This window comes from Monodelphis domestica, chromosome 1, assembly GCF_027887165.1.
Source record: "Monodelphis domestica isolate mMonDom1 chromosome 1, mMonDom1.pri, whole genome shotgun sequence".
Lineage (NCBI taxonomy): Eukaryota > Metazoa > Chordata > Mammalia > Didelphimorphia > Didelphidae > Monodelphis > Monodelphis domestica.
Window position 1 is genome coordinate 593,511,648 of NC_077227.1, and position 13,567 is coordinate 593,525,214.

The 13,567-nt window shown below is 36.7% G+C and overlaps 1 protein-coding gene across 2 annotated transcripts in view; it reads left to right on the forward strand.

The window, feature by feature from the left end:
* Nucleotides 1–13,567, forward strand: part of BMP1 (bone morphogenetic protein 1) — a 59,786-nt gene that overhangs the window by 20,241 nt on the left and 25,978 nt on the right. The window lies entirely within an intron of this gene.

Sequence of the window (13,567 nt, forward strand, 5' to 3'; positions counted from 1 at the left end):
AAAGAGCCCTGTAATGGATGTCATAAAATCTAACATTTAGTCCTAGCCAGCTGGCCTTTAAGAAGTCACTTCTCTCTGAACTTGACTTTTTTTCTTGTGCAAATTTTGAGGGAGCTAGAATAAATGACTCCTAATGTTCCCTCTGACTAATTCTGGACAAATCACCAAATTTCTCAGTGTTTCAGTCCTCAGGTATAAAATGAGGGAGTTGAGCTAGATGACCACTAAGCCCTTTTCCAGGTCTAGATCTATGATCCTCTAATTTTGTCCTAATCTTTGTGCCATGGACATCTATGGCATAAAGGGCCTTCTCTGGATTTTATTGTTCTTTCTGGGCTCGAACCCTAACAAAGAAACTTGGGAAATATGTCCCCCAGGGACACTGATGACCATACTTGCAAACACTCATTAATTGTTCAAGTTACAAAGTAATGAGTATTCTTTGCAAATTCCACATATGTCAAGGGTCAACCTCCCTACCCCCTCCATTGCCCCAACACAGACATAGAACATGGTCACTACAGCCCAGGCTGGGACCCACTTCTGGTAGTCTTGCCTTTCTTTTACTGTTCTACGTGTCACCACATTTCACAATCTCTCTTGAGTCTGCTGCTCCCTCCTATCAAGGGGGGTTGTTTTGATGCTATTGCCCTACCTCCTATGTGAGTCACTCTAGCTGTACTGTCTCTGGCTGAAGAAGGTCTGTGGTTCTTCCCAGACACATTGACAAAGCCCTGGGAATTCCAGCTTTTTGAGAATCAGTCTTTTTTTAATTATTTTTTTCTTAATCATTCTCTAAATTTTTTTGAGTTACAAAAGAGAAATCATCTATCAACATGAACATTTTCCTACGCAACGAAGGACAGATAATGGGAATTGTACATGAAACCTGCAGCCTATTCCTTTTAACATACATTTAGTTTAATATGGTAGTACCAACACTGGCCCTTCTTGCCTGTGTCTCCTCCAAATCTCCCTCACACCCCTGTGTAAATTTTCCCCCTTTTTCTTAAACCCTTACTTCCTGTCTTAGTAACAACTCTAAGAGAGAAGGACAAGGGCTAAGCAAATAGGGTTTAAATGACTTTCCAGGGTCACACAGCTAAGAAGTGTCTGGGACCAGATTGGAACCCAGGTTCTCCTGACTCCAGGCCTGGCTCTCTATCTACTAAACCACTTACCCGCCCCACCATTGTGTCTTTTTTTTTTTAAACCTTACCTTCCGTCTTGGAGTCAATACTGTGTATTGGCTCCAAGGTAGAAGAGTGGTAAGGGCTAGACAATGGGGGTCAAGTGACTTGCCCAGGGTCACACAGCTAGGAGGTATCTGAGGTCATATTTGAACTTAGGACCTCCCGTCTCTAGGCCTGGCTCTCAATCCACTGAGCTACCCAGCTGTCCCCTTTACCTTTGTGTCTTTTTAAATGTTTCATCAACACACTTTTCTTTCCTTTCTGGGCATAATTATCATTATCCTCCACTTCCCCTCTCAACTTCCTTCCTCCAAAATACAACTTTGTAATAAAAATATAATCAAGCAAAACAAATTTATGTTGTAATGGAAATGTCTCACTTTGCATGTATGGTACATCTGTCCAGCAAGAGGTGGGAAGCATGATTCATCAGTCTTTTGGAATTAGGACTGGTTATTACAGTGATCAGAATTCTTGAATCTATCACAGTTGTTTTCTTTTACAATGCTATGATCAATGAATATAGATTGTTCTCTTGGTTCTGCTGACTTAATTTTATGTCAGTTCTTGTAAGTCTTTCTCAGTTTCTCTGAAGTATTCCCTCATGGCATTTATTATGGATCAGTAATATTCCACTAGGATTAATATTGTAATTTGTTCAGTGGTTTTCCATGAATGGACTCTCATTTTGCATCCAGTTATTTGTTACAATTTTTCTTTTGTCTGATCACTTTGGGGTACATGCCAACAAGAGTGTCATTAGACTAAAGAGCTACAGAAGTGATTTTTTAAAGTATTCTTCCAAATTGTCTTCCCAAGTATTTGGACCAGTTCATAACAGGACCAACCTATCTGTATGTATATCTGTCCTTCACTAGCCCTTCTAACAATTGTCACTTTCTTAATTGTGATCTTTGCCAGTTTGATGGATAGAAGTTATTATAATTTATATTTCTATTATTCTTAGTGATTTGAAGCATTTTTTATATGATTGTAGACAGTTTGAATTTCTTTCCTTTGACAACTGCCTGTTCATATCCCTTGACAATGTATCTCTTGAGGAATGACTATTGTTATTATATATTTGTATCAATTCCTATTTTTTTTACTTTAAAAAATTTTCCCTAGTTAATTGTTCTCTTTCTGATTGTTACTGCTTTGCTTTTGTTTGGGCAAAACTTTTTTCAAATTTTACATAATCAAAATTAGCCATTTTATCTTTTGTGAGCTTCTCTCTACTTTGATCAAAAAGTCCTACCTTATCTATCGTTATAACTTATTTATTATATTTAAACTTTTTATAAAAATAGGGCATATATCCATTTAGGGCTTATTATTGCATATGGCTTGAGATTTTGATCTAAATTTAATTTTTCCTAGAATGCTTTTCAATTTTCCCGCCAGTTTTTGTTGAATCACTAATGAGGCCTTACTTCAGTAGATTGGATCCTTGGGTTTATTGATCACTACACTACTATGTTCAGTTGTTTCTGGACCTTTGTACTTAATGTATTTCTTTTTTTTTTTTTTAATTCTTACCTTCTGTCTTAGAATCAATACTAAATATCGGTTCCAAAGCAGAAGAGGAGTAAAAGTTAGGCAATTGGGATTAAGTGACTTGCCTGGGACCACACAAATAGGAAGTGTCTGAGGCCATATTTGAACCCAAGACTTCCTTTCTCCAGCCTTGCCTTTCTATCCATTGAGCCACTTACCTTCCCTGACTTCACTGATCAACTTTTTTCTTTGCCAGTGCTTATATGACTATAGATAGTTTTTCTATAACTATTATCATGTCAAATTATTATCAAATAATTAGTGACAATGTACATGTATGCCTTACTCTTGATCAGTTTCAAAAGGCCTCTAATATTTCTCCACTATAAATTATGGAACCATGCTTCCTCTTAATTTTATATAGATTTATCAGAGTAAAGAAAAGTTGGTATTTTTAAAAAAAGGATATATTTTATCAAAAGTTTTTTCTGGGGGGCAGCTGGGTAGCTCAGTGGATTAAGAGCCAGGCCTAGAGACGGGAGGTCCTAGGTTCAAATCTGGCCTCAGCCACTTCCTAGCTGTGTGACCCTGGGCAAGTCACTTGACCCCCATTGCCTAGCCCTTACCACTCTTCTACCTTGGAGCCAATACACAGTATTGACTCCAAGACGGAAGGTAAGGGTTTAAAAAAAAAAAAGTTTTTTCTGTCTCTTGGTATAAATATGTGACTTTTATTCATTCATTCCTTCATTTATTAATGTGCTCTGTTATATTTATAGTTTTCCTAAATAAACTCTGCATTCCTACTATAATTCTAAACTGCTTATAGTACACAATTTTAAGTATTTTACTATACTTTTGCTACTACTCTTTGCTAATATTAATATTTTACTCAGTAATTTTGCCTCAATATTCATTAGCAATATTTCTGGCTTCCTGATCCATGATTTAGGAATGTATCAGTACTATATTTGTCTCCTAGAAGGAGTTTAATAATATTCTATCTTTACCTGTTTTTGCAAGTAATTCATTTAAAATTGGAGTTACTTGTTCCTTGGCCGCTGGGTAGAATTTACTTATAAATCCATCTGGTCTTTGTATTTTTTTTCCCTTTCATAGTTCATATATGGCTGATTCAATGTCTTTTTCTGAGATTGGATTATTTAAATTCTCTGTTCCTTGTTCTGAGTATTTTATATATTTGTAAATATTCATCCATTTCATGTGTTTTCTTTCTGGCACATAATTGGGTAAAATAATTTCTAATATTTTCCTTTAGTTATTTTTAACTTGTGATTATTTCTCCTTTTTTTGTTTTTGATATCAACAATTTTTTCTTCCTAGATTTTTATCAGATAAGCTGGTGATTTATCCCTATTATTTGTGTTTTAGTAGGACTATTACTTTCATTTATCATTTCAATGGTTACTTGTTTTAAATTCTGTTTATCTTTCATTTTCAGAATTTTTGCTTTGTTTTTAGTGGATTTTTTAATTTTTTCATTGTGCACTCAGTCCATTGATCTGTTCTTTCTTTCTTTTGTTAACATAAGTGTAATGGATATAAATTTTCCCCTAAGCACTACTATGGCTATATCCCAAAAGTGTTGGTATATTATATCAATGTTGTAATTTCCTTTGATGAAATTTTCTTTTGTTTCTCTAAATTGTTCTTTGACCCACCAATCTTTAATATCAAATTATGTAGCCTCCATCTAAATATATATCCTTTCTTCAAAGACATTTTTTTCATTATAATGTTTATTTCATTATGTGGGTTAAAGGATTTGTTTAATATTTGCATTTGTTTAGGCAGTTTTTATGCCCTAAAGTGGAAATTCTTAACGTGGAGTCTGTGACCTGGAAAAATACTTTTTGATAATTGTATCTCAATATAATTGGTTTCCTTTGTCATTCTATATATTTTATTTTGTAAATTTAAATTATTCTGAGAGTGGATCCATAAACTTAATCAGATTGCCAGAGAGATCCATGAAACAAAATAGTCTAAGAGCTCCTGTCCTAGAATGTGGTCAATTTTAGAAAGGTAACAAACACAATGATAAACATGCATATTCTTCTCTATTCCCATTCAGTAATCACCAGAGGTCTTACTTCTCTAAAGCCCTATTGAAGTCTTTAACTTCTTTTTTTAATCTATCTTTTGTTAGATTTGTCTAGGTCCAAAATGGTAGTTTCCATTAGAACAAACCAGTACTTTCCTTTTCAGCTAGTTTGCCACCTAGGCAGTCAAAATAGTAGATCAAGAATTCAGTTGACACACATCAGAAATCATTTTGTCACCCTTTTAAGAAACAGGTCCGACACACCTAGGGTTAAGAGGGTCATGAGTATCAAAACCAAGTATTCCATCCCATAAGCCATAAAACAGAGAGAGAGAAAAATTTGTCAGACTTTTAATCTTAAATTTTAAAAAATATGATTATAGAAACTTTTTTAATCATAGCCATACAACTAGGGTCACCAGGACTTTTCATTGCCAATGTTTAGAATTAGTAACACTAGTAACAATAGTAACACTCCATAATCGGAGAAACAACTGAGCTTAAAACCCCTACAGTATAACAACACTAATTAGTTAAAATGGGAAGTAACTAAATGGCAGCATCTACTTTGTTGCAGATATTATTCTCCAAGTAAAGAGTTTTCAACTAAGTAATGATATTTTTGATGTTTGAATGTCCCTAAACCACCCTTCCCCCAGCTAAATGTGTCTTAAAAGTTACTCTGAGGGCAATTTTCTGCTATTTGCTTTAGATGTGGAAAATACTATCTGTAGCTCTGCTTATGACATTTTCCTTTAAAAAAAAAAAGGAAACAAAAACCAGATTCTCCTCTCCTGCAGAGTATGTTTGTGTCTTGTTTTTGATTGAGAGAGGGATAGAAGAGACCCGTAAATCTTCACTCAGAGTGACCTATTCCTCCTCTCCACTCACTTATCTTTCTAATCTTGCTTGGAAAAAGGTGAAGTGTTATTCTCCAAAGGATTGTATTCCAGCTCTTCAGGGTCTGCCACAGCACTCCAACTAGTCATCAGTTAACTCCCATAAAGCACCTGGGGCATATTATTCAGATTAAAAATATACATACTCAAAATGACCCTTCTAATGGCCACTGTAGTGGCTGCATTATTAGCAGTTAGATGATAAAACATTTGCATGTTCCCTATCATCTGTTTTTCCCCTTGTATGGAATAGGCACTTGATATATATGTAGGGATTATAACCTGACCATACCTTTCTCCTCTCCAATTTCCTTCTTTTCATCTTCCATATCAGTTCTTCTCTAGACAAGCATTTCAGTTTTCAGTTTCTCCTTCTTTCTTCTTGTGGATCTGTTTCTTTGTCAGTCCCCTGCCTTCATTAGCTGTTTCTTTGGAACTAGGAGTGAGTGGTTAGAGGTAAGACCAGCCTTGGCCAAACCTGTGCAACTTGTCTCCACCCTTCAAAGTCTCATTAGAATTCTACCTCTTCTTTAAAATTGCCCCTGACCATTCTATAGCCCATGGTGTTCTCACACTATAGTAAACCATTCGGTTAAATAATACTATAGAATCTTGGATTTGGAAAGAGAACTCAGAAGTCATTTCATCTAGCCTTCCTCTCCATATAAGATTTCTAGCCACAGCATCCCTCATAGTGTCTTCTAGCCTCTTCTTATACCAATCAAAAGTTCATTACTGCTTTGTGGCAGCCTACTTTATTATTGAATGTCCTTAATTGTTCATTCTTCTTGCCAGTCAAACCTGGAGCAGTGTAGAGCAAGTTCTTGTTCTTTTTCCTACAACATCTCTGAAAATGTCTAAAGTCAACTATCATGTGCTAGCAACCTTATGATCCTATATTTCTTCTCAAACTTCTCTTCTCCAAGATGTTGTTCAGTTATTTTCAGTCATGTCCAACTGCCCAGGTTTTCTTGACAAAGATACAAGAGTGCTATGCCATTTCCTTTTCCAGTTCATTTTATAGATGAGGAACTGAGGTACACGGGGCTATGTGACTTACCCAGGATGACACAACTAGTTAAAGGAACTCAAGAAGATTAGTCTTCCTAATTCTAAGGCCACTGTTCTATTCACTTTTTTTCCAGGATAAAAGGCCCCAATTCCTTTAACTCTCCCTCGTGTGACATGATTTGCAAGCCATTTGACTTACTAGTCATTTCTTTCTTAACATCCTCTATTTAATAAAAAGTTTTTACCAACATCCTTTTAAAAATAATTGTCATATACACTCATGCACACATACACACACTTACAGTAGAACTTTTCCTTATATCGAAATGGGATATGTATGACAAAATACCTTGTATCCATCACCTCTTTATCAAGAGGACAAAGTATTACATTTTCTATCCTCTGAAGTCAATATTAACTATAGCACTGATCACAGTTCTGATGCCTTTTAAGACTAGTTTATTTTTTTATGTTACTGAGGTTATTATATAACTTTCTCTTCTGGTTTCACATATTTCCCCCTCTATCAGTTTATAAAAGTCTTCCAAATTTCTCTAAATTCTTTGGATTTGTAATTTCTTACAAGATAATGATATTCTATTAGATTCATATGTTAGTTTGTTCAGTCATTCTCCATTTGATGGATACTTGACATATGGTCCCTTGTCAACCACAGAAACCTTAAATGTGGTCTGACCAGCCCAGAGTGACCTTTCATTATCTGAACTCAATATTTTCTATTACCATGTCCCAAGGTTGGTTTATCTCTTTTGTCAGTCCTGTCATTTTCTTGATTCATTTCAACCTGTCTTTGAATCCAAATTCTTCATCCAACCTGTTGACTATCCCTTTCACTTTATGTAATCAACAGATTTGAAGAACATGCCATCTATGCCCCCCCCCCACACACACACATTCTCAATAGATGACCTCTCCTTCTACTTTACAGAGAAGAATGAGGCCATCTGGACAATAGATTTGAACTGCAAGGGGTCTTATGGGTCATGCAATCCAGTCATATCAAACTCAAATAGAAATGGGCCCACTAAACTCTACATAAGAAACCCTTGTAGTCCACATACTGGCTTAGAAAATCACATATTAACATTATGTTCTATTGTAATTTTATTTATTTTGTTAAATGTTTCCCAATTACATTTTAACCTGGTTCTGCCCTCATTCCACAATTGCATGTTTAACATCTCTGATGTAGTATAATCCTCTCATTTTATAGTTTAGGAAACTGAGGCACAGAGGGGGAGACATTCATGTTGTAATTGATAGAAACAGAATTTGAATTATAATCTTCCCTATGTCCAAGTCCATCTCCTTTCTCCATTTTCTTATGTCTTAGAGGACTAGATCTTGCCAGGGGTAACCATTCCATCCCTCACTGGTACTGGGTGCCAAAAATTATGTGGGGGGTGTGTGGAAATGGGGTCTTATCCAAAGAATTAATAACTCAGGCAATCTCCATGGCAAGGAAACAAGCTTTATTGAGAGGGAGGAAAGCAGTGGAATGGCCTTGGTGATGAAGTGACCATGGTGATGGAAAGTCTGTAGTGATGAAAAGGCATGGTAGTGGAAAGTTCCTGAGAGGTTTTCAGGAATTCTTTATATCTCGAGTAGTTACTAAGGAAGGGGTCATTTGTTTGGGTGGTTGTTGCCCTGCCATTCCCGGGGAACTGATGTCACTTTGCCCATAGTTCACCTTGGTCTGTGTGGCCTTACCTATGATTCACCTTGTTTCTCCACTGTAGGGGGAACAAACCACAATGTAAATGGAATGTCAACCAAGTTACTTTTGCCTAATTCTTCACAGAGTCTAAGGAAGGCAGTGATTGTGTAAACTAAGCTTTGTTTAAACCTAGTCCTGTGTAACTGGGAATCCAAACCTCCTTAACCAAGGCCTTAGGTCATGTGATGTAAGAAGTTTCCTCATAATTGTAAATCTAGCTAAAAGGTGGCCCCATACTAATTAACAAGTTATTCTTTCCATGTTCTTTTGATTGTTCACAGCTATTTGGCAGGGTTCAGTGGGACATTTCAGCCCACATCAAAACCACTTGACTGAAATAGCTTTTTTCCAAGGTCACCAATGATCCCTTTATTGCCAGTTCCAGTGGCTTTTTTATAATCTTCATGCTCCCTGACCAGCGTGCTTTTTTTAAGACACTATTCAATATCTAGTCCTTGATACTTTTTTCTTCTTTTGGCTTCCATGATAGTGTTATCCTACCTATATGAACTTCTTTTCCTTACCTGATAAAGAGGTGAGATCAGAAATCATTCCCATTTCTCCCTTCTTTAGCAGAGATGTCACTCAAGGTTCTATCCAGGGCTTTCTTCTCTCTCTGTATTTTCCCTTTTTCCATCCACTTCAACTTTCTCATACTTGAGATCTTCACTATATAAATTAATATACTTTAACACCTCCTGCCAACTTTACTGCTCAATCTTCTTAACTCTCATGGCCTTCACCTTCACTCTACCTCCACTACCCACTTGGATGATCATATCATTGATCTCACCATTACCCACAACTGTTTTACCACTGTGATCCAGAACTCTGAATTTCACTCTGATCACAACCTCCTATCCTTTCCATATCTCTCTCTTCTTCTACCTTTCCTAAATCTATTCTTCATTCTCTTTGCATTCACTAGTTACTAGTCTTTACTCTACAAGGCTCTATGTGTTTTTCTGGCCTTCCTTCCTTCCCTCCAGATTTTTGAACTTATAATGGAACAGTTCCTCTATAAATTTCTCTACTCTTAAATCATTGGGCCCATTGTTCTGTTGCCATCTATATTTTGACAAACTTCAACCCTGGATTGCCTCATCACTTATTTTTCCTCTTCCTTCCCATGTGCTGTTGAATGCAACTGGAAGTCATACAACCAGGTACATTATAAATTTATGTTATTTAATGCCAGTTGCAAGCAGTTATTTTATTCATTCCTCATTGATTTTATGGTATGTTCCTCACAATGATTATCCCAAACCTTCTCCTCTCTTCAAGCCCCCTATATCACTACTTCTCCCTTCTTTTTACCAAATGATCTTGACCCCAATTTTATTGAGAAAATAGAGGTCATATACCAAGAACTTCCAGTTCATTCCTATTTTGTACCTTAAACCTCCTTTATGTCATCTGTCCTTTTCTCTTTGCTCAGGTATCTGAGGAGAAAATGTCCCTTTTCTTTCTATGGCCAACCCTTCCACTTATGCCCTTACATACCCTTCTATCTCTTTTGGGAGTCTGTCCCTTGATCATCTCCCTTCTCTTTGTTATCTTCACTCTCTCTTTATCTACCAATTCCTTCCCTATGGACTAAAAAAAATGTTCCCAGGTCTTCCCCACCTCCTCAAGTTATCATCCTATGTCTCTTTCTGCATCTGTTATTAATTAGAAGCTATCTTTGTTGTCATGACTTCCTCATCAACCACTCCCTTCTAAACCCCTTGTAAAATGATTTCTGGCAAAATGATTAATATTCCTCTACTGAAACTGTTCTCTCCGAAGTTACCAACCACATCTTAATTATGAAATCTATTGTTTCTTTCAGAGTACTCATTCTTTTTGAACTCTCTATAGCTTTTGATACTACTTAGCACCCCTTCTCTTACATATTCTCTCCTCCCTCAGCTTCCCTGACACTGCCCTCTCCTGGTTCTCCTACCTCTGTGATTTTTCTTTTTAGCTTCCTTTTGGGATTTATCATCCCACTCCCTAACCGTGGGTATCCCCCAAGCCTCTGTTCTCTTTTCTCTCTACTCTACCTCTTGGTGTTCTCATCAGTTCCCGTGAGTTCATTTACCATTACTATGCAGGTAATTTCCTAATCTATGGTCCAGTTCTAATCTCTTCTCTGAAATCTAGTCCCATGTCACCAACAGCTTTCTATGTTTCTCTTTGAATATTTTATAAATATCTCAAATTCAACCTGTACAAAATGGAATTCACAATCTCTCCCCCCTCAAAAACCTATCACTCCTTTAAACTTGTCTAATTCTCTTTTTTAAAAGTTTATTACATCTTTTTATTCAGCTCCTCTCTTTCCCACACCATAGAAGGTGTCATCCAGCAAAATATAGTCTTTGTGTTTCCACTTCTCAGTTTATTCTCTGGAGGTATATGTTCACAAATTATTCTTCAGATATTAAGTCTGTAGCTCTATATAATGTTCTCTTGGTTCTACTCATTTCACTCTTATTATCTCACATAGTTTTAAGTTGTCTAAACAACCAGAAAGTAATGATCTAGTTTGAAGAGGTTTGAAAGAAAAAAAAATTGAGAAGGGGAAATCATGGGCCATAGAGAGTGAGAAGAGAGAGGGAGAGATTGTACTTAAGATCAGACGATCTTTCCAGATTACCTTCTGCCTTCTTTTCTAGCTCTTTTTGGAATGTAGGCCAGACGCCCTAGGAAAATGGTCACTTCACACTGTTCAAGTGAATTTTCATGGGTGCCAGGATTCCTTGTTTTGGTTCTGTAAATGATTGCTGAATGGCTCTGTAAATGATTGTTGATTTGAACTAAATATACCTTAACCCTAATCCTTGGTCAAAATATTGGAAAACCACAGAGAGAGAACTCTTATGTTACAAAGCTGAGGACCTCCTCAAACTAGATCATTACTTTCTGGTTGTTTAGACAACTTACTTATCTGTACTGTAATCCAGCCTACCTTGCCCACAAAATATAGTAAGAATAGCTTACATTTATATTATGCTTCCTTTCATTTAACTAACATTTATTAAGTGAATTCTGGTTATAGCACTAGTAGTAGCAGCTAGCATTTATGTTGTGCTTTAAGTTTGCAACGTGCTTTACAATTATTTCATTTGGTCCTCATAATAATCCTAGGAAGTGGGTTCTCTTAGTTTTCCCTACTTTGCAGATAAGAAACTGAGGTAGACAGAGGTTAAGTGACTTGTACAGAATTGAATAGCTAGTGTCTGAGGCAGGATCTGAGCCCAAGTCTTCCTGATTCCCCTTCCTACTCTTTATTCATGTTGCCACCTAACTCAAGACCCCTTGAGAGCAAAAGGTTTTCTTTGTTTTTCATTTTAGTATCTCTGGTACCTAGCATGATGCTGTGTACATAGCAGACATTTCAGTTCAATTCAGCAAATGTACTTATATACCTACTAGGTGTTTAATATATAAGGCACTGTGGTAGGCTTGAGAATACAAAGACAAAAAACAGTCGTTGCCTTTTAGAATTTTCTGTTTATTAAGCAGTAGCTTAATATTATGGATCTGCATCAAAATGAAGGGCCTGCTATGTGCAAGTCAGACTATGTGGTTCTGGAAGAGATACAGATATCTGGAAGATTTGGTCCTGCTCTCATGGGACTTAAAACAACCCAGGGGGAGAGATATCACAAAGAGTATCTCTATCTCCAAGGAAACAGGCTCAAAAAGATTAAGTGACTTGTCCAGGGTTGTGGTTTAGTCCTTTCAGTCCTGTCTGAGATTTTGAGACTCCATCTGGGGTTTTCATGACAAAGATAATAGAGTGGTTTGCCATTTCTTTCTCAAGCTCATTTTTTTACAGATGAGGAAACTGAGACAGAGTTAAGTAACTTCCCAGAGTCACACAGCTAGGAACTAACTATACGAGGTCAGATTTGAATTCAGGTCTTCCTAACTCCAGACCCAGTGCTCTATCCATTGTGCCACCTAGCTGCCCTGTTTACTAGGTTAATTAATTGACAAAATCAGAAACTTGGACCTTAGTCTTCTGACTCCAAACCCAGTGAACTTCCCACTACCTTCCATTGCCCATAAGAGATTTTTTTTTGATGGCCTTAATAAAAACCATATATATATATATATATGTGTGTGTGTGTGTGTGTGTGTGTATAAACCAGATATACTTTATATATATATGTATACATATATACATATATATACATATGGCGTTCCCCTGGTGAACAATACTAGAAACTGAATCAAAACAGAAATACAGAAATGATATTAATATGACATGACTTATTCTCGTTGAACTCATGCTGGCTACTAATGATCATTGCTTCCTTTTCTAAGTGCACACAAACCATCTGTTTGGTAATCACCCTAGAATTTTGCTAGAGATCAGTGTCAAAATCACTGGCCTTTCATTGGAAGGATCTATATTTTTCCACATTTTGAAAACTGGAACAGTATTCACCCATCTGATTTTCTGGCCCCTCTCCCATTCACCATGATTTCCCAGAGAGCACTAGAAGTGGTTCTGTGTTCACACATCTGCAAGTCTTTTCAGTATCCTGGAATGTTATGCCTTTAGACCTAACACCTTGAGTTCATTTAAAGTGATGAGATGTGTTCTTATCATCTTCACCTTATCTTGGGCTTCAACTGCCTTTTAATCATATTTGCTTTATTCCTTTGAGTCTGGTTGGAGAAGACATTTTCTCTTTGGTAGAGAAAATGCACAGAAAATATGAGTGGCACAATTCCCCTTTCCTGAATCATCTTTTAACTTTCCACTTTTTTCCAGGCCCAGATCTCTTCCTTTTTTATTGTTTCTTTTTTTTAATCCTTACTTTCTGTCTTAGAATCAATACTATGTATTGGTTCTTGGGAAGAAGTGTGATAAGGGCTAGGCAATAGGGGTTAAGTGACTTGCCCAAGGTCACTCAGCTAGGAAGTGTCTGATTGAACCCAGGATCTCCCATATCTAGGCATGGCTCTCCATCCACTTGAGCTACCCAGCTGCTCCCTTTTCTTTTTATTAAGATTTTTTTGTTTGTTTCCCTTACCAACTTTTCCCCCCTTGAACCTTTATCTTTTGTATGAGAATCAATAGTAAGTTTCAGTTCCAAGGCAAAGAGCCAGGCAGTTGGGGTTAAATGACTTGCCCAAGGTCATAGAGCCTGGAAGTATCTGAGGC